The sequence below is a fragment of the Phaseolus vulgaris genome, chromosome 10, assembly GCF_051622355.1.
Source record: "Phaseolus vulgaris cultivar YP4 chromosome 10, ASM5162235v1, whole genome shotgun sequence".
Classification (NCBI taxonomy): domain Eukaryota; kingdom Viridiplantae; phylum Streptophyta; class Magnoliopsida; order Fabales; family Fabaceae; genus Phaseolus; species Phaseolus vulgaris.
This window is the reverse complement of record NC_143507.1, coordinates 10,440,696-10,460,645: the sequence shown is the minus strand read 5'-3', so window position 1 is coordinate 10,460,645 and position 19,950 is coordinate 10,440,696. Positions and strand designations below refer to the sequence as shown.

The 19,950-nt window shown below is 40.4% G+C and overlaps 1 pseudogene across 1 annotated transcript; it reads right to left on the bottom strand.

Annotated features, from left to right (window-relative positions):
• Positions 1-11,444: 11,444 nt before the first annotated feature.
• LOC137819314 (disease resistance protein Roq1-like) lies at positions 11,445-15,586 on the bottom strand (annotated as a pseudogene). The gene is made up of 6 exons (XR_016516152.1): positions 15,027-15,586; positions 13,717-14,862; positions 13,359-13,551; positions 12,396-13,216; positions 11,837-12,347; positions 11,445-11,568 (listed from the first exon to the last, which is right to left on the bottom strand). The product of XR_016516152.1 is annotated as a disease resistance protein Roq1-like (transcript).
• Positions 15,587-19,950: the final 4,364 nt, after the last annotated feature.

The following is a 19,950-nucleotide window of genomic DNA, read 5'->3' as shown; positions in this document are numbered from 1 at the left end:
TATGGAGGATGCTTATATGGGTTCGGTGGCGATCAGGTGGAGGTCAGGGGATACATTGAGCTGAGAACAACGTTCAGGGATGAGGTGGCCTCGAGGACGGAGAAAATCAAGTACCTCGTCGTGAATGCCCCCTCAGCGTATAACATTCTGTTGGGAAGGCCAACCCTCAACAGAATAGGAGCTGTGACCTCAACCAGGCACATGAAGATTAAGTTTCCCTCAATGGAGGGGGTGGTGATCAACATCAGATCTGACCAGAAGGAGGCGAAGAAGTTCTATGAAAATAGCCTCAAGAATAAAAGGTCAGTAAGTTACATCACCACGACGCCGCCTCCTGGTGTGAAGCCCAGGCCAACAGAATGGCGAGTTTTCGATGCAGCGATGGAGGTGGCCGCCGGAGGCGATGTCACCATGATAGACGCTGAGGTTGAGGGAAAGAGCGCCGGACGGGAAGAAGAAGCGAGAAACCGCCTAGAGGAAGCGAGGGAGTCGGGAATCGCCAGGGCGGTGATCGCCAGGGAAACCAGACCCAAACCCGTCGAGGAGTGGCTCGAGAGGGAGATCGGGGGCAAGGTCTTCAAGTTGGGAAGATCTTTGGAAGGTGAGTTCCAAGACCAGATCGCCAAGGTGATAGAACGGCATCTGGATGCTTTTGCATGGTCTGCTTCAGACATGCCGGGAATTGACCCTGACTTCTTGTGTCACCATTTGGCAATGGACACACAGGTCAGACCAGTGCGACAGAGAAAAAGGAAGTTTAATGAGGAGAGGAGATAGGCGATCAAGGATGAAACGCAGAAGCTCCTCGCCGCAGGCCATATCAGGGAGGTCCAGTACCCTGAATGGTTAGCTAATGTCGTACTGGTGAAGAAGAGCAACGGGAAGTGGCGCATGTGCGTCGACTTCACAGACCTGAACAAGGCTTGTCCAAAGGATTCATACCCTTTGCCAAGCATAGATGCCCTGGTCGTCAGTGCAGCAGGGTGCAAGTTGCTGAGTTTTCTAGACGCCTTCTCGGGGTACAACCAGATAAAGATGCATCCCATGGATGAAGAGAAAACTGCCTTCATGACTGAGAGGTCGTGCTACTGTTACAAGGTGATGCTCTTCGGGCTGAAGAACGCGGGGGCCACGTACCAAAGGCTGATGGATAAGGTACTTGCACCAATGCTGGGAAGGAATGTGCAAGCGTACGTAGATGATATGGTCGTGACCTCGTTAGAGAAAAGCAAGCACGTCTCAGATCTGGAGGAGCTATTTACCACGATTGCCAAGTTCAGATTAAAGCTAAACCCCGAGAAGTGCATTTTTGGGTTGGAGGCGGGGAAGTTCTTAGGTTTCCTCTTAACTGGAAGGGCAATAGAGGCAAATCCTGATAAATGTGCTGCCATCTTGGCGATTAGGAGCCCGGCTACCGTGAAGGAGGTGCAGTAGCTTACAGGTCGGATGGCCGCCCTGTCTCGTTTCGTATCAGCTAGTGGAGAGAAGGGCCATCCGTATTTCTAATGCTTAAGGCGAAACAACAAGTTTGTCTGGTCGAAGGAATGCGAAGAAGCCTTTGTGAAGCTTAAAGAATACCTGGCAAGCCCGTCGGTTTTATGCAAACCTTTGGTGGGAACCCCTCTTAGGTTGTATTTTTCTGTAACTGAGAGAGCGGTGAGTGCGGTGCTCGCCCAAGATCAAGATCAGGCCCAGAAGCCTATTTATTTCGTCAGCAAGGTGTTGCAAGGCCCAGAAGTAAGGTATCAGGCCTTGGAGAAAGCTGCACTGGCTGTAGTATTTTCGACGAGGAGGTTGCGCCACTATTTCCACAGTTTTACAGTGCTGGTGATGATCGACCTGCCCATCCAGAAAGTCTTGAAGAAGCCTGATGTAGCTGGGAGAATGGTGAAGTGGGCAGTGGAGCTGTCAGAGTTCGACATCAAATATGAGCCCCGAGGACCGATGCAGATTTTCACTGATTTCGTGGTCGAGCTCTCGTCGGAAGCGACACGAGTTGAGGGGGACAACTTTCGTTGGGTACTTTCGGTGGACGGATCGTCCAACCAGCAGGGTAGCGGTGCTGGAATCATTCTGGAAGGGCCCAACGGCGTGCTGATAGAACAGTCCCTAAGATTTGCTTTTAAAGCCAGCAAAAATCAAGCAGAATATGAGGCGTTGATCGCAGGCATTTTGTTGGCTAAGGAGATGGGGGCTAGGGTGTTAATGGCGAAGAGTGACTCATTGTTAGTCACGGGACAAGTAACAGGCGAGTTCCAGGCCAAGGATCCACAAATGGCGGCTTACTTGGAGTATGTCCAGGAGTTGAAGAGTTCCTTTGTCTCATTTGAAGTAGTGCATGTGCCCAGAGAGCAAAATGCCCGAGCTGACTTGCTAGCCAAGCTCGCCAGTTCGGGCAAGGGGGTAGACAGAGGACAGTTATCCAAGAAACTCTGAAGACGCCTAGAGCGTTTGTGGCAGACCACCTGGTTCTTCAGATAAGAAAGTCGACGGAGAAAGCGGCGAGGAGTCACAGGTCCTTGACCTAGGAGACCTTGAGATCGCCGAGAATAAGAGCATGTCGGGGGGAGAGGGTGAACATGACGCAGGCCTGCGCTACGCATAAGCCAGACACATGGATAACGCAATACCAGCACTGCCTGGCAGATGGCCTTTTCCCGTTGGATCCGACGGAGGCTAGGAAGATAAAGAAGAACTCCAGCAAGTTCACCATGATCGATGGCGAGCTGTACAGGTTTGGGTTTACACACCTACTCCTAGAATGTGTGCACGGAGAAAAATGCACTAGAATTATGGCCGAGCTCCATGAAGGAATATGTGGGAGTCACGTCGGGGGTCGAGCTCTGGCTGCAAGAACTCTCCGTGCAGGTTATTACTGGCCAACGATGAGGGAGGACTGCAAGAAGTATGCACAATGTTGCAAGCAATGTCAACAGCACGCCGATTGGCACAAGGCGCCTCCAGAAGAGCTGAAGTCGATTTACAGCCCTTGGCCGTTTCATACTTGGGGAATTGACATTCTGGGACCTTTCCCATTGGCGGTCAGGCAGATGAAGTACTTGGTGGTGGCGATTGAATACTTCACCAAGTGGATCGAAGCGGAGCCAGTAGCCCAGATCACCACACATAAGATCGAAGGTTTTGTGTGGAAAAATCTCGTGTGCCGGTTTGGTGTGCCTAAGCGCCTGGTGTCGGACAATGGAACTCAGTTTGCAAGTCACCTATTGAAGAAGCTATGCGAAGAGGTGGGAATACAGCAGGTGTTTGCATCCGTCGAGCACCCACAGACAAATGGCCAAGTACAGTCTGCAAATCGGGTGTTGCTGAGAGGTTTAAAGAGAAGGCTGGAGAAAGCTAAGGGATCGTGGGCTGAAGAGGTACCTCGCATAGTTTGGGCGTACCATACCACTGAGCAGTCAGGAACCCACGAGACCCCGTTTAGCTTGGTTTATGGATGTGATGCAATGATTCCAGTTGAAATCCAGGAGAGCTCGCCGAGATTCCAGAACTTTGTGGCGGAAGACTCGAATGAAGAAAGAAGGTTGAATCTGGATTTACTGGATGAGGTCAGGGAGGAGGCAAGAGTAAAAGCCGAGGCAGTAAAAAGGAGGATCGAGCGAAGATACAACTCCAGGGTAATGCCAAGGCAGTTTAGAGAGGGCGACCTGGTGATGAGGAAGGCCCATCAGTACGAGATGGAGAACAAGTTATCGCCTAAGTGGACAGGACCGTTCAGAATAACCGAGGTGCTCGCGAACGGCGCCTACCGCTTAGAGACGTTAGAAGGAGGGGCGATTCCTCGCACCTGGAACGCCACACACCTCAAGTTATATTACAGTTAAAGTTTTGTAAGTAAAAACGAACATGAAGAGATTTACAAGCTTTCTGTTAAAACAGTTTTGAAGGGGGCACTCTTTTTTCCCTAAGGAGGGTTTTTAATGAGGCCACCCAATAAAGAAGAGTTTCCAAGCTTAAGTTTCTGAGTTTGCATGCCTTTTATGTTGAAAGTTTTTAGAATCTAAAAAAGACCTTATCACTCGTGCGTGATTTAAGGCAAGTTCAAAGTTATATCGCATGCTCTCAGTTAAAAGTTTTAAAGTCCCCATCGTCTTTCGGCGATTGGCGGCACCAGTTAAAAGTTTTAAAGTCCCCATCGTCTTTCGGCGATTGGCGGCACCAGTTAAAAGTTTTAAAGTCCCCATCGCTTTTCGGCGATTGGCGGCACCAGTTAAAAGTTTTAAAGACACCATCGTTTTTCGGCGATCGGCGGCAGTAGTTAAAGTTTTAAAGTCCTCATCGTCTTTCGGCGATCGGAGGCACCAGTGATAATTAAAGACCTCAACCCTCTCGTGCGTCCTGAGGCAAGAAGAGAAAAAGACCTCCTCGCCCTCGAGCGAGTGCAGGCGAGAAGAGAAAAAGACCTCCTCGCCCTCGAGCGAGTGAGGCAAGAAGAGAAAAAGACCTCCTCGCCCTCAAGCGAGTGCAGGCGAGAAGAGAAAAAGGCCTCCTCGCCCTCGAGCGAGTGCAGGCGAGAAAGAGAAAAAGTCCTCCTCGACTTGAGCGAGTGCAGGCAAGAGAAAGTCCTCTTCGACTTTGAGCGAGTGCAGGCAAGAGAAAGTCCTCCTCGACTTTGAGCGAGTGCAGGCAAGAAAAAGTCCTCTTCGCCTTTGAGCGAGTGCAGGCAAGAGCAGAAGAAGACCTCCTCGCTGTTGAGCGAGAGCAGGCGAGAATAGAAGAAGTCCTCCTCGCCTTTGAGCGAGTGCAGGCAAGAATAGATTGAAAGACCTCTCTGCACCAGCAGATAAAGGCAAGATTAAAAGTCCTCAGTACATCCAGGAGGGAGGAGATGTACACCCTGGGCAAGTTGAGGCACCAGGAAAAGTCCTTCTCACCTCAGAGTGAGTTCAGGCAAGATGAACTGAAAAGTCAGGGGTGTTCGTGACCTTAAACGGTGGGGAAGGAAGGAAATGCCTTCCCCCCTTTAAGTGAAACATCAATATTGACCCAGTAAGACCAGAGAAAGCTTCCACGCTTGTAGGCGATGCGAAGACAGATAAAATCCTTCTCGTCTTGAACGAGTTCAGGTACGGCGTGAAGGGTGAAAGAAGTTAAAAAGATAGGTAAGGTAGGTTCAAAGAGAACACCTCACTATCCAGCTCATTGCTCTGAAACTCAGGGAGGTAGAGAAGGATCCGAAAGGCGCCTCTACCTCCCAGATGAGGGAACAATGGTCAAGTTATGAAGGCAAGAGAGTTCACATCGCCAAAACCCTACGACGATCAGAAGAATTCCAGGTGATGACAGGAATATGGGCTCACTTTGCTGGGCAGATCAGGTAAACTGTATTGTGATACTAGTTTAAGTTAAAACCTGCTGCGTAGTAAGTAACTTATGTTAAAGTTTGTTGCCTTAAGTTCACAAGTTATATTAAATGTCATCGCTTGAAAGTTAATAGTTGCTCAAGTTCTACTTTGAGTTAACCGTTTGATAAATTGTTATGAAGTTAACAGTTTATTCAAGTTTGAAGCAGTGTGTGAAAGCAAGTAAAAGTAAGAAGCATTTAAAAGAGAAGTATTAGAAAACAACTTTTCAGCATTAAAAGTTATACAAAAGTGGTTGTTCAAGTTTGAACACGAATGTGATCAAGTACATAAGCAGAAGAATTACATATAAAGTTCTTACAAAAGGAAAGGTGATGGAGGAAGGCAGCTAGTCTTCAGAGGGTACGATCTTCCCATCCACCACCTCGTTGCAAATTGACACCATAGAGAGGTCGAGCTCGGGGTATTGGCATGCAACCTGCTCCAGAGCGGCGTCGAACCCGGCGGTGAGGACTTGGGCGGTGCTTTGCTCGAGCTCTTGTGCTTGTTTCTTCAGCTCTTTTCCTCACAAGCTCGAGCTAGGTCTTCAACAGCCTTTTTGCCCTCGTCCCGAGCCTGGGCCAACTCTGCAGCAATCTTTGCGGCCTCCTCTCGAGCTTTGGCGAGCTCAGCAATGGCGTCGTCCCTCTCCTTTTCAACCTTCCCAAGGAGCACCTCCCGATCCGTCGACCTTTTTTCAAGGTTTTCCACCTTGGTCGCATCCGCTTTCTTTGCAGCCTCCAAGTCCACCACCTTGAGCCTGTAGGGGACAAGCTTGCTTTCCAAGTCGATCTTCTCTTGGACTTGGAGGTGCAGTTTCTGGCGCAGTTCAGAGGCCTCCTTGCGCGTGCTCCTTAGCTCAACATCCATGGCGTCCTCCAGCCTTGAGTGCTCCAACTCGGTCATCAGCAGGTTGCACGAGAGTTTTTCAGCCTCAGCCCTTGTAATCAGATTCGACTTCTTCAGTGCGGAGTTCTCATCTTGGAGTTTCTTGAGTGCGTCCTCCACAACTTTTGATACTATAGAGGGAAGATCCTCCGCCATCATCTTCAGTTTAGCTGTGAAGGGCCCCAAGATCTCTTCGAAGGAGGTTGGGAGGCTTGAGGTTGATGCTAGTGGAGGTGCTGGAGGAGCTTGGTGCTGACTTTCACCACCACCCTCTTGAGTTTGAAGGGCAAGGGGGGCTTCTTGGCGTGGTGGTGAGGTCGGAGATTCTGTTATGAGTATTGGCGAGTTGTGAGCACCCTCATCTCCTCCTGGTGCGGCCCCAGCAATAGAGGTGGTTGAAGGAGGACCTTCTCCAGCAGATACGAATGGCGTGGAGGCGCTTGGAGGGTTCTCTATGAAGTTTGGGTCGCTGCTCTTGACCACTGGGGGCGCGGCGGCTAGGGGCGTCGCTTGGACTGGTGGTAGAAGAGCTGGAGGTGAGGGCGGTGTTGGTGTTTGGATTGCAGGTGGTGAAGAGGGGGCCACCCTTGTCCTCTTGGTAACAAGGCCATCCTCGGTGGTTTCTTCATCCTCTTCTTCTTCTTGCACCACTTGAGGAACTTTCCTTTTTGGTTTCCTCAAGATCAGCTTTTTCCTTTGAGGGGCGGGTAGTACCCCGGAAGAGGTTGCACCTCGGGGAGGAGTCTTGCCTTGAGCAGCGGCGATCTCCACCACTGAGTTGGGCACAGTTTGGGAGCCCACCGCGAGTTTATGAGACCAGTTGATCGCCCTTAGTTCTGCCAATTTCCCTTTGCCCAACATATTATCTGCGCAAGATAAAGAACAGATGAGCAACCAAGGCAGAAGCAAAACACACAAGCATATTTATGCAGAGACAACACAAGCAATACATGGATGAAAGATCGGAGTCAACACAGAATAATGAAATGCCAAAATATAGTGGTGAAGACGCTAAGTTAATGTTAACTCGAAGTGAAAGACTTGGTGCTGGGGCAGGAGCTAACCTATGTGAGCTTCGAGTTGGTCCTCAAGGAACTCGAAGGTGATTATGGAGGCGGTGGGGAGGGTGATGTTGGCAGCAGCCACACTCTTCCAGAAGAGGCAGAGATCTTTGTCTAACTCCCCCATATTGTCAGGACTCCTTGCCCTCCTGAAGCTTTCTTTAGAGTCTTTGTTCCCCTTGTGTACCCAGTACAAGGGGAAGCCGTCGAGCAGGGAAGGGTCTTGGTCGTTTTGGCACACCTTGACGAACTTCCCCTTCCAGTCTTTGTAAGATTGCTGGAAGATCGAGAGGATTGACCTCCCAGCAATCCCGTTCAAGCTAATCCAGAGGCGATCTCCGGGATTCTTGGCCTCGAACAGGAAAAGAAAGACATCCACTGAAGCCGGCAGCCCCAGGTGTGCGCAGATGATTTGGAACGCCCTCACGAACGCCCAGCTGTTGGGATGAAGCTGGGCAGGGGCGACGTTGAGCTCGGTCAGTAGCTCTCTCTCGAAGCGGGTAAAAGGAAGCCTAAGCTTCACTTTCTTGAAGAATGTCGTGTAGATAAAGCAGAACAACTCGCCGTTGTTCCCCTTATTATCCGCACAGATCGGTTCCCCGGGGAGGCAGGGCAGCACGGTCATTTTGCTATCGTGCTCTTTGTGGAAGGAGAGGTCGGATTGGTCTCCTTTTCGCAGTCGGTGCACGCCCAACTCGGTGTTTATTGAGGAGGTCTCTTTTAGCAAAGTTGGGGCGGCCCAAGGGTAGAGTTCCTTGTAGTCTTGTGGAGGTAGGGAGGCTCCTCCGGCGACCGGCGGAGTTGCCTGAGTAGGATTGGCATGAGAAGAAGTAGGCCTCTCAGCCTGATTAGAAGGAGCACCAGAGGCTCGTGATGGATTGCGCGCTAGTGGAGGATTTGCCCCAGGGGCAACCCTACGCGCTTGGGGTGGAGGGTTTCGCGATGAAGGAGGAGGGTTCGCGGTGGACTTCGTGTGAGCCATCGCAGGAACTGCAAAGGAAAGAGAAAGGGATGAAATGACGATACAGAGAACGACTCGATTGAGGACGGAGAAGACAGAGCGAACGAATAAGGGTTCGCTGGGATAAACGTTATGAAGGACGAAGCCCTAAGTTACGAGAAAATGAGAAAAGGAAAAAACAGTCCACAACGTATGCTTCAGACAGATAATGGATGATGCAAACCGATTAAAATGCAGCAAATATCCATAGAAGGAGTAAAAGGGTTACCTTTTTGTGATCGGATGAGCGTTGAAGAAAGTTGGAGATTGAGAGTGACGAGAAGCTTCGTGGTTCGCAGAGAAAATACTTAGAACGCTTGAGAGTGAATAAAGATCATGGAACAGTGGAAGCGCAAAGGGTTTAAGGGTTTTTCGAACGTTTTCGGAAGCGCAAACGACAGTTGAAGACGACCGTTGATGAAACCACGTGTTGAGTGATGGAAAAAGAGGTTGGTGGAGCGTCAGAAAAGCAGAGGGTACGGACGTACGTAAATCTGCACCAGTGCCACGTAGATCGACGATGACGTGACCTCTTAGTTTTTTCGCTGGTCAAGTCTCAGCTTAAGACTGGGGGGCTTGTGTACCGATCAGGTAGTCGGAAGTAATGACGTGGCAGCAAGCGATAATATAGGCGTGTTGAGCGGAACACTTGGCTGACAGAAGGGAAGCACATCGGGAAGTTTGTGTAGTCGCCAATTGTTAGCTTGGCGTTCTCCGATCTCTGGTGTGTTTAACCGGCGGTCACCAGGCTCGCGTCATAGTCGCCGTATGTGAGTTTTAGGCGACCAAGTGGTGAGAGACCGCCGAAAGGGGCACATCACCGAAAGACCAAGAAGGCTTGCTTAAAGCTTTCATGAAGTACGAGCACGAAGGATGAAGTTATCAGATGATCATTCCCTAGTCAGAGGTCGAGGCAAGGGAACAGTTTACCAGAACATGCACGATGTGCAAGTGAAGCAGATCGTGATAGCGGCATGCGAGACCACAGAGAAGGTGTGCATGGTGACACCCCGTACTCGCCACTTAGAAGAGATCGCGCTCCAAGGAAGCTGTAGTTACTCCTCGCATGGGTAACTTAGTCGAATAGCTTGAAGAGTAGAGGTGACGCTCAAGTAGAAGGTGGCTCCAGATGGTGACACGTGTACAGCTGGATGCGAGCCACGTGTCCAGAGGTGTAACCGTCAGGAGAGAGAAAGTGCCCAGGTATATAAGGAACTCTAACGAACTTCTGAGGTACGCGCGTTTAGAACTCTTCTTTACGCTTTTGAGAACACTTGAGTACGCTGAGAGAGCACTTGCACGGTTCCTTGAGTTTAGCTTTTCTCTCTTAGTATTTGGTGATTCAGTCACTGACTTGAGCGTCGGAGCGCGATCGGCCGCAGCGACGCCATTTTGTGTCTTTGTTTTCTTCAGGTTCTCGCGAAGAATTGAGACGTGAAGATCGAAGACTAGCGTGGTGCGAAGCTGATCGAGAGAAGATACCTTTGACGTGGCAAGACTCTTGCACTCGAGTCAACCGGCAGGATCAAGGTCGTACACATTTTAGTAATATATTCTCTGGAATGTGCAATTTTATAATGTATGAATACATTTTGGAATGTATACTCCAGAATTTATTTTTAATCTCAAAATTTATTTTAAAATGTGCACTCTATAATGTATTTTCAAATATGAAAATATATTCCAAAATATATATATATATATAAAGGGTGATATTTTCAATCCAAAAATAAAAATGATACGTTAAATTCAACTCATCGTCATTTAGCTTAAAAAATTGACGACAATTACATCTAAATCACCGTCATATTCTGTTGATATGGACAAAACTTACCGTTCACTACAAAAACGACGTTCTGGTATGAATTGTCATCGTTTTTGGGTCAAAATTGACAGCAGTTGTGATGTGAACCATTATTATATTTTGTGCATTTTTAGTTCACTTGGGCTTGTTCTAGTTTCCTCTCTTTATCTATTTGTATTCATTAAACCACCAACCAGATTCAAGAATATCGTTTAAAAACATATAAATGCTCATAAAATAATAAAAAATTAACAATGTCAAAAGAAATTATAAATAAATATTTAAATTGTCAAAACTTTGTAAAACTAAAACCATAAGCAGTAAAATACATAATATGAACACAACTCTAAGAACATTTATCCTAGAGTGTTGTGCAAGTTGAGTGTTTGTCTCACATAATCAATGGATTTAGAATCGAACAGTTGTACGTCCATAAAATACTGCATCACACAATAAGTTGAAATTAGTCCATAAACTAGATATAGTTTGTATCATAAAGAATTAGTTAAACATGATTACCTGGTCTCAACCTTATCCGACATCGGCATGTACAATGATTTCCATCCATTGCATTACATAATAGCCACACTCTAACTCTCCTATTTGTTTATTACACTACAATTGAATATTACCAACCTAATTAAGATATTTATTTTACAAACAAAACAAGCAATAAAAGTATTTAATGAAATTACTAATAACCTCAAGATGCAACCATGTCAGCTTCTAGGACCTTGCAGTTGGTCGATCCTTCAAAAACTTATATCTAGTGTGGGAAATAATAATAAGAAAAACACTAGTTAAGGGATGCTTAAGTAATGTACATACATAAGTTGTTACTAATTACCAATTCACTTTTTTTTTAGATATGCAGGTGACTTATGGTGCAATGAGCAGAACCATGCAATAGTGTGATCAGTTAGGGATATTAAAAGTAATTGTTAGTGATGTTTGCATTGAAAACAATTATTACTATAGCTATAAATGATGAAGTACTAATAATTGATGACTTAAAAATTGTACTTACTCATGAATATAATGGGATGTCATTGTTCCTGAAGAAACTATAGCATCCCACGGAACCACCACTGGATTTCTATGTATGATTATAACAATCTTTGATAATGCAACTATAGGATTATCAGTAAATTGCTCATTTCTTTGATGAATTTTTTTTATCACTTTAGCTACACAATAAACAACATTTTCATTAACTTACATCTACAAATTTATTTATACATAAATAAAAATTAATAATTACAAATAATTTTCTTACCGAACTTCTATAATAGGTCTCACAAGATCTTTAGGCCAGACTACAAATATCTGAAATGTCCGTATCACATTAATTACCTCTTTGATTGCCACGAGAACTGCAACATCACCAATGCTAACTTTCTTGATCATGAACTTGAACATCAACAATTTGTGTAGCATATTGATTAGTCTAGGAAGCTAGGAAAAGCAAACATGGAAAGGCTCCACACTCAGCATGGCACAACTATAATATCTTAAAGAGTATTTTTGGTTGGTTTTCTTTGGAATCTTATTACTAAAATAGACTTTGTTGGTATTTGAGCTTTTTTTAAATAGTGAAATTAGTAACTCTCTCGCATGTTGCAGCACAGGACAATAACTTTGTGGATCAAAATCTCATATGCATTTGTAAGACACGAAATAAGAAAACAAAAATAAAACGAATCTGTATAGTAATATTAAGTACCTGAGTTTGGTAGTTTTCGATCTTGCTCATATACCCAACGATACCCATATTTATTCAGATATACCTTAACATATTGGTTTTCTTTCTTCCAAATTTTAGTCCAGTTCGCCATCAGTTTTGAAAATTTCACTGTAGTAACACCTTTATAAGTTGTGTACCATCTGCAATTATAACATAGTCTATGAAACTCTTGGAGAGACAAATAAAATAGCCACATATGATCTGACTTGGCAATGACTAGATCTCTTCTCAAATCGACTGGAGGAATTCTAGGATTATCTTTTATGGATCCATTACCAGTGATGTCCTTTTCAATGCCAATGTGGAATATTGCACAACACACAACACCAATCCAATTATTGACATGCATAATAGGTGAGGCATCAATCCTTATTGAATTGTCCATGCTCACAAACTGATTGTTGAACCACCTCGGTATTTCACTTCCCGGGATAACACTTCCGGCACTTGGACATAAATTAGGACTATCCGTGTTTCTTGAGCACCTCGCCTCGTAAGACTACAAACTTATGCATTAGTTGTTGTTTTTCGAAAAAAAAAAGATTAAAAGAAGGGAAGAGCAAGGAATAAGCATACTCACCTGAAAAATTTGTATCACCCACGAAAAAATCCTGCTACTACAGTCTTCACTCACAACTAATTCTGGACAATCGTAAATTAGTAATCCTAACTGATATTCTGTGATATAAGAGAGTCGAAACTTGTAAAGTTGAAGGTAAGTCGGTTTGCGAAGGGAGAACAGGCAAGCGTTTGAATGGCTTGCAATGTTGTAAGTTTAAATGATACAGTCTGAAAAGGTTCTGGAGGTTGGGAAGTGTAGTAAAATTGTTTCCCTTCAAATTTAGTCGTTCAAGGCACCTTAACTTCCCAATGGCATCAGGGATTCGAACTAAGTTACAAAAGCTTAGATCGAGTTCAAGCAAACAAGTGAGTGAACAAGGGCAAGTAGGAATGGAGGGCAACAACAAAACTAATGGCTGCAACAACATTTTTTTTTATGAAAGAGGATGTTGACTGGAAAAGAATAGGAGCTTCAACTAAACAAAGCTTCTTCAAATGCTCTGTGTTCCTTCATTCATCTAATAACTCATTATTATACAGTTTTGAACATCCAGACACATTCAGATATTCAAGAGAATTCAAGCTCAATATGATATTGGGTAAGCTCATGAGGTTTTTGCAAATTCTCAAATTCAAAAAAGCAAGCTTTCTCAAAAGACCGATCGATGGATGGACTTTTCTGAGCTTTATGCATTTTTCAAGTTCTATCTTTTCAAGATTTAGAGTTTCTCTAACATCTGGCATCTCAACTAAATCTTCAGAGTAAGAGAGATTCACAAACCTCAAATTGTTCAATGACTACATTGATTAACAAATAGAAGACAAAATTAATAATAAAATTTGGTTTTTCTTTAATTAATTAAAGAAAAAAAGAAATTAAAGACAGTGTTTGTCATTTAACGAATTTATTTAAAAAACATAGAAAATTAAGATACATGACCTTTGTGCCTTTCCATAGTCATTTAATACTGCTCCGAACAAGGCGTAATTCAACTAGTTTTTCCGGCTGAAAACTTTGAGGCAAACATTTAAAAGGATATTTTCTCCAATTAAGATATGCTAGTTCATTCGAAAGATGATTGAGACTTCCTGAAAAGTTCACACCCTCAAGTTTAAGCAAGTTAAGGTGTCTAATTTTTTATAGACCATCTGCCCTCACAGTCCCCGAAAGCAAATTGCATTCAATATATATGACTTCAAGATTTTCAGTTGCCTACAACATTATGGAGAAATAATAACATTGTTATACTTTTCAAAGGATTTTCATATTGTAGAAAAAATTGCAATTTAAGAATTACACGCAATCAATTATTTTTACCTCGTTGTCTAACATAGATTTCTCAAAATCTTCGTACTCCCACAACCTACTCCACTTTAGAGGTTCCTTAGGTGATTTTTCTCTAACAATACTCTGTCCCAAATCCATCAACAACCTATGCATATGAATATACCCATATTCACACGTTATTAGAAATTTCTCAATCAGAGTTGGTATGCCATTTTTGTAATCAAATCCACGGAAGCTCAAAATTTTCTCCGCTTCATCCTTTGAATAACCCATACCCTCATGATCACTGTTGAGGAAACATGCAATATCAAGAAATATTTCTTTTTCTTCTTCTTCCAACTGATTAAAACTTATACGTAAAACATCCATAATATTTCTATCTTTGTTATATTTTAGCCTACCCAATGCAATTTTCCATTGTGAGACATTTCGACCAGACAAAGATGACCCAATTACTTCAATTGCCAAGGGATGACCTTGAGCATGAAAAAGTACCTCGCTTGCTAACTCTTCATAATCGTCCAATATATAATTAACTTTGAAAGCATTTCTACAAAACAACTGCACAACATTTTTCCAACTCAACGGATGGACTTGATAAACATAATTCACTTCATGTGTCTTCAATATATGTTCATCCCTTGAAATTATAATGATTCTACTCCCTCCACTAATGCATGTACGTATATCTCTGTTTCCTGTAAGCAGCTTAAGTTGTTCACCTTGATCAACATTGTCAAGAACTATAAGTGTTCTTGCATTATGCAACTTAGTCCACACCCAATATGTTCCATCAATAACATTACAAAGTTCAAGACTTTTCTCATTTAGAGACTGAGAAATTAGCTGCTTTTGTACACCTAATGAACCAGAATCTCGATAAATATTGCTTACATCATCAATAAAACAACCAAAATCATATTGATGATAGATTCTTTCATATAATGCCCGAGCAAGAGTTGTCTTTCCTATGCCATGCATCCCACTAATTCCAACAACTCGAACATCATTAACCGGCTCTAAACATAGAAGATTTTTTAATTCTTCAACCCGAGACTCTATCGCAATCAATTCATCCTTTGGAAGTCTTGACATTTTTGGGCCCAAAATTTTTATTATCTTTTGAACAATTTCTTTGATTTGTTCACACTGTGACCTGAGAATTTAACATTTACAGGAAAAAACAATAATGTATAAATTTTAACTTTGAAAAAATTATTTTCATAAACAAGTATACTTAAATAAATTGAGGGATATATAACTCACTGCATGATAAATATATAACTGTGATGAATGTTGAAACGAGAGAGGGTAACTCACTTATTTCGGATATCCCAACCAGAGATATTGGCGACTTGTGTGAGAGCTTGTCTCCATCTCTGAACTTCCTCCATCTTCACTTCATCTTCTCTCAATCTCTTTTCGTATTCTGTAAATGCTTTCTCATAACATCCACTCTGTTTGCGCACCACCGAAGGTTCAACATCATAAAATATAGGTATAATAACACTTTTTCAACGCAGTTACGTATCTCTGCCAGTTCACGCAAGCACCAAGTGGAGGAAGCATAGTTCTGTGAGAAGACAACAATGAAAAGTCAAGAGGCTTGAATGGCTTGCAGCAGCTCGGGTGCAATGGATTCACCCTTTTTGAGATCTTCATCATCTTTGAACACATTGATGCCTTTTGTACGGAGAGCCTGAAAGAGAAAACTAGTGAAGGTGTTGCGCGTGTCTTCACCGCGAAAGCTGACAAAGACGTCGTAGATGTAAGTTGCAGGAGATGAAGAAGAAGAGGTGTATTGGATGATGGCGTTAGAAGGCATTGGTGAAAGCAAAAGTTGTTGAGAGAGAGAGAGAAGAGTATTACCAGAAAGAATGGTTGTGAAAGTCGAAAGAAAACAGTGAATAAATAGAAACCCAGCCAAGTGAAGTTGCTGTGAGTGTTTTTTCATTTTATTTTTCTAATAGTTGCCGCGTCGTTGTGGAAAATTCTACAGTTCCAACCTCTTTCTAGAAGCTCATATATAAATTTCGAGTAAAGATTGTTTGACACGGTACACAGTAAATCTATACATAATACAAATAGAGAGAACTCTCAGGGTAAGTTTAAACACGTGTCATCTCCAGAAAATTTTGAAAAAAAAACTAAAAAGATTTAATACCAAAAGTAGTAAAACTTCAACCAATCAACACAACACACCTGAACAAACAAAAATGTGACACGTGTCACGTTTTAAAACACACTTTCCCGTTTGGTTTCCCCATTCTTCCTCATTTCGCTTTCTTTTTGTTCTCTTTCTTTAACACTCTTTTTCTCTTTCATCCTATTTTTCTCTGAAACCCTAAACTCCTCTTCATCTTTTGCCCCCTTCTCTCCTTTTTTTCCTTTACTCTTTTCACCATTTCGGAAACTGAAGAGGTGCTCTATTGGAAAGTAGTTTTGCCTAAAAACAGCATTTCTCATCTTCAGAAATAGCGCCTTCTTTTGAAATTTGAAATGGTAATGACACTTTCTTTTTCACTATATATTGTGTTGTATCCAACGCTTTTTCATTTTTGTTTCGTTTTCTTCTCTTCATTCTCCATGGACCAGGTAATGCTTTCTATTTTTTGTTCGTCTCATTATCACGTCTATGTTCTATTTTTAGGGTTTTGTGATTAAAAGATATTTTCTTTTTACGGTTAATTTTTAGTTTGTTGCAAATCCACCATATATTCATTCATCGATTGAAATTTTTTTTCCTTTTTTGCATTCTAGGGTTTTCGATGGTTTAATCGTTAATGACGTTGTTGTTTTTTCTGTTGTTTTTTCAGTATGTGGTTTTATGGTTGAAAACCTCAAGATTAACAAAGCACGTAAAAGGTAATGTTTTTGACCTCCTCTTTTAGTTTTTTGTTGTGTCCTCTTCTGATTCCATCTCTTCTGATTCCATGTTTCATCAAAGGATATCTGCTTTTTACAGTTATATTCAGTCACCGATTGAAGATTTGTCCTTTTTTCGATTTTAGGGTTTTCGAGGGTTTAATCTTAAAAGGTACTGAGTTTTTACCTCCTCTTTCGATGTTATTTTCATTTTTATTCTATCCTCTTTCTTATTGATGTTCATAAACATTTATTGGTAACCTCTAATATTTATGCCAAGGCATTTTTTGTTTATTTGTTTCTAGGTTTCTCGGTTCAAAATTTCTAGGTTTGTTTCCTGCTATTTTGATTGCATTTTTAATTTAATTCATATTGATGTTCATTCTGATTTTCTTCTCTTTCATATTGCTCTTGATATTGATTATGGTAAGAATGTTATATGCTTATGGGATGTGAATTTCTTTTCGCCTTCTTGATGCATTTAACTACTTCCACAGTCTTTATTATCTGTTTCTTATTATTTTTTGAGTTTTGTTGATATGAAGGTTCTTCTTCTGCAGTTCTTCTTCTGTTTCTTGCTATTCTGATTGCATTGTTAATTTAATGCATATTGATTTTCATTCTGATTTTCTTCTCTTTCATATTGATGTTGATATTGATTATGGTAAGAATGTTATATGCTTATGGGATGTGAAATTTGTTTTTGCCTTCTTGATGCATTTAACTACTTCCACAATCTTTGTTATGTTTCTTATTATTTTTTGAGTTTTCTTGATATGAAGGTTCTTCTTCTGCAGTTCTTCTTCTGTTTCACATTTCTCAGATATACACTGCCTTCAACATATTAATTTATTTTTTCAATGCTGTTTTTTTAAATATTTCTTGCAGTAAGTAATCATTATGCGAACATTAAAGTAAAGAGATTCTGATAAATTTTATTTTTTTATATATTATTTTATACTGACACCGTTTGTATTCTTTGTTCTTTGTCAAGTAATCATTATCATATATTATTATTGTTATTAATTATATTCTGGATGCTTCTCTTTTCTTTATAGTAATTTTTAATATATACTGTGCCCATTTTGGTTTTCCCATATATTGTGACAGTATTGTGCTTTATACACTACTTTCAAGATCATAATATCTTCTTTCCAGATTTACTGCAACAAGTAATCATTATTTGTTATATTATATTATATATTGTAACCTTTTTGTATTCTTTAAACCCTGATTTAAAGCCATTCATTTATTATTCAAAGTCCTACTTTCTTTCCCACTTCCTTACTTCTGTTGTTCTATTATTCACTGCCATGGCGCCCACTGCTGAAGAAATTGTTAAACTTGACACACGAGGTCTTTTTTGTTCAATGAACATCCGCGGTGAAGTATGTATTTTTTGTCGGTATTTTCTTAACTTTTTACTTTTATACATTTTCTACAGTTGCTTAATTTATTTCTTTTTTTCAAAATTTCTAGCTTGGGTATGTTGATCGGGCATTTGCTATTGAGTTTCAAAAAGAACTTGGTGAAGAGTGGACCCTTGCAGATAGCGCAGGGAATGTACATATAGTAGAATATAACCAAGATTTGTTGTCGCCAGAAATCATGACAGGGTGGTGGATTTTGGCTAATTTTTATGGGTTTGAAGGGGATCACACTATCTTATTCCGTTATGTAGGCCAAAACGCTTTTCATATAACCGTTTATATGGAAGATGTCCCTGAAATTTATTTCAATCGTTATTTGGAAGAAGTTGAAGGGAGGGAACCGTTGACCATTGGTCCCTTTCACCATTTTTCCATGAATTTGACTCCGGTAGACTTAAATTCAAGTTCTCTGGTGAGTTTATCATTGATTTTTTTGACATGACTACTATATTGTATTCTTTTTGTTTACTTACTATTTTGATTTTATTGAAGGGTATACTTCCTGGATTTTCTGAATATCTTCGCCAAGGTAGATTCAAAACGGTTATGCTTCAAGGACTATTGAAGGATGTTGAATGCAAGGTTTTAAAAGGAAGGTTTCCTTATAGAACCATCAAAATTGGTAGCGGCTGGAAGAATTTTTGTCGTCGTCATTCTTTTCGTTAAGGCCAGAAAATTATCTTTGAATGCGATAGCAGGAACCCATCTTCTCATATCAGGGTTTTGCTGTTGATGACAAGTTTTGAGGACAATTTTTTATGTTAACATGTCTTTTAAGTTTTTTGTTATGCTTTTAGGCTAAACCTTTCTAGTCGTTGTTTTTAAACGAAGACAAATATTTAATTTTGTTTGTTAATTGTTAAGTATTTGTTAATTATTACTTAATTTTTCTTAATTTACTTTATTTTTCGTTGTATTCGTTCACTACAGGATGCACGTCTTAGATTGTTCATTCATTATCCCAAATTAATTATTTAACAAAGTTGAAAATAACAATATTCCATTTTTTAAATGAATTCAAATACAAATTATATTTTTTTACTTTATTTAAAAAAATACAAATTGAAAAATGTTGAAAAGCATGAAATATTGATTTATCAATTTTGAAAATCGCAATATTCCATTTTTTTAATATTTAAAATAATGAAAAATGGAGTATAATAATATTAATAATATATGAATAATATCAAATAATATCAACATATAGAATATAGAATATTAAACTTGACAATGAATTCAAATAGAAAATATTGTAAAATAAGACAAATTGAAAATTGTTTAGTAGTATTAAATAATTATTTAACAAAGTTAAAAATAACAATATTCCATTTTTTAAATTAATTAATGAAAATATTAAACTTGAAAATGAATTCAAATACAAAAAATAATATAATAATATTAATAATATATATGAATAATATCAAATAATATCAACATCAACATATAGAATATTTAACTTGAAAATGAATTCAAATAGAAATATTGTAAAATAAGACAAATTGAAAATTGTTTAATAGTATTAAATAATTAAATAATTATTTAATAAAGTTAAAAATAGCAATATTCCATTTTTTAAATTAATGAAAATATTAAACTTGAAAATGAATTCAAATAAAAAAAATAATATCAAATAATATCAACATCAACCTATAGAATATTTAACTTGAAAATGAATTCAAATAGAAATATTGTAAAATAAGACAAATTGAAAATTGTTTAATAGTATTAAATAATTATTTAACAAAGTTAAAAATAGCAATATTCCATTTTAATAATTAATGAAAATATTAAACTTGAAAATGAATTCAAATACAAAAAATAATGTAATTGTAATGCTATTTAAACAAATGAAGGATTAAGTCTGTAAAGTTAATTTCAAATCAATTTTGTCTAAAAGTCCATCAAAAATCAAGTTTGTCCATCAACAATTAAGTTTGAGGAGGGAGGGA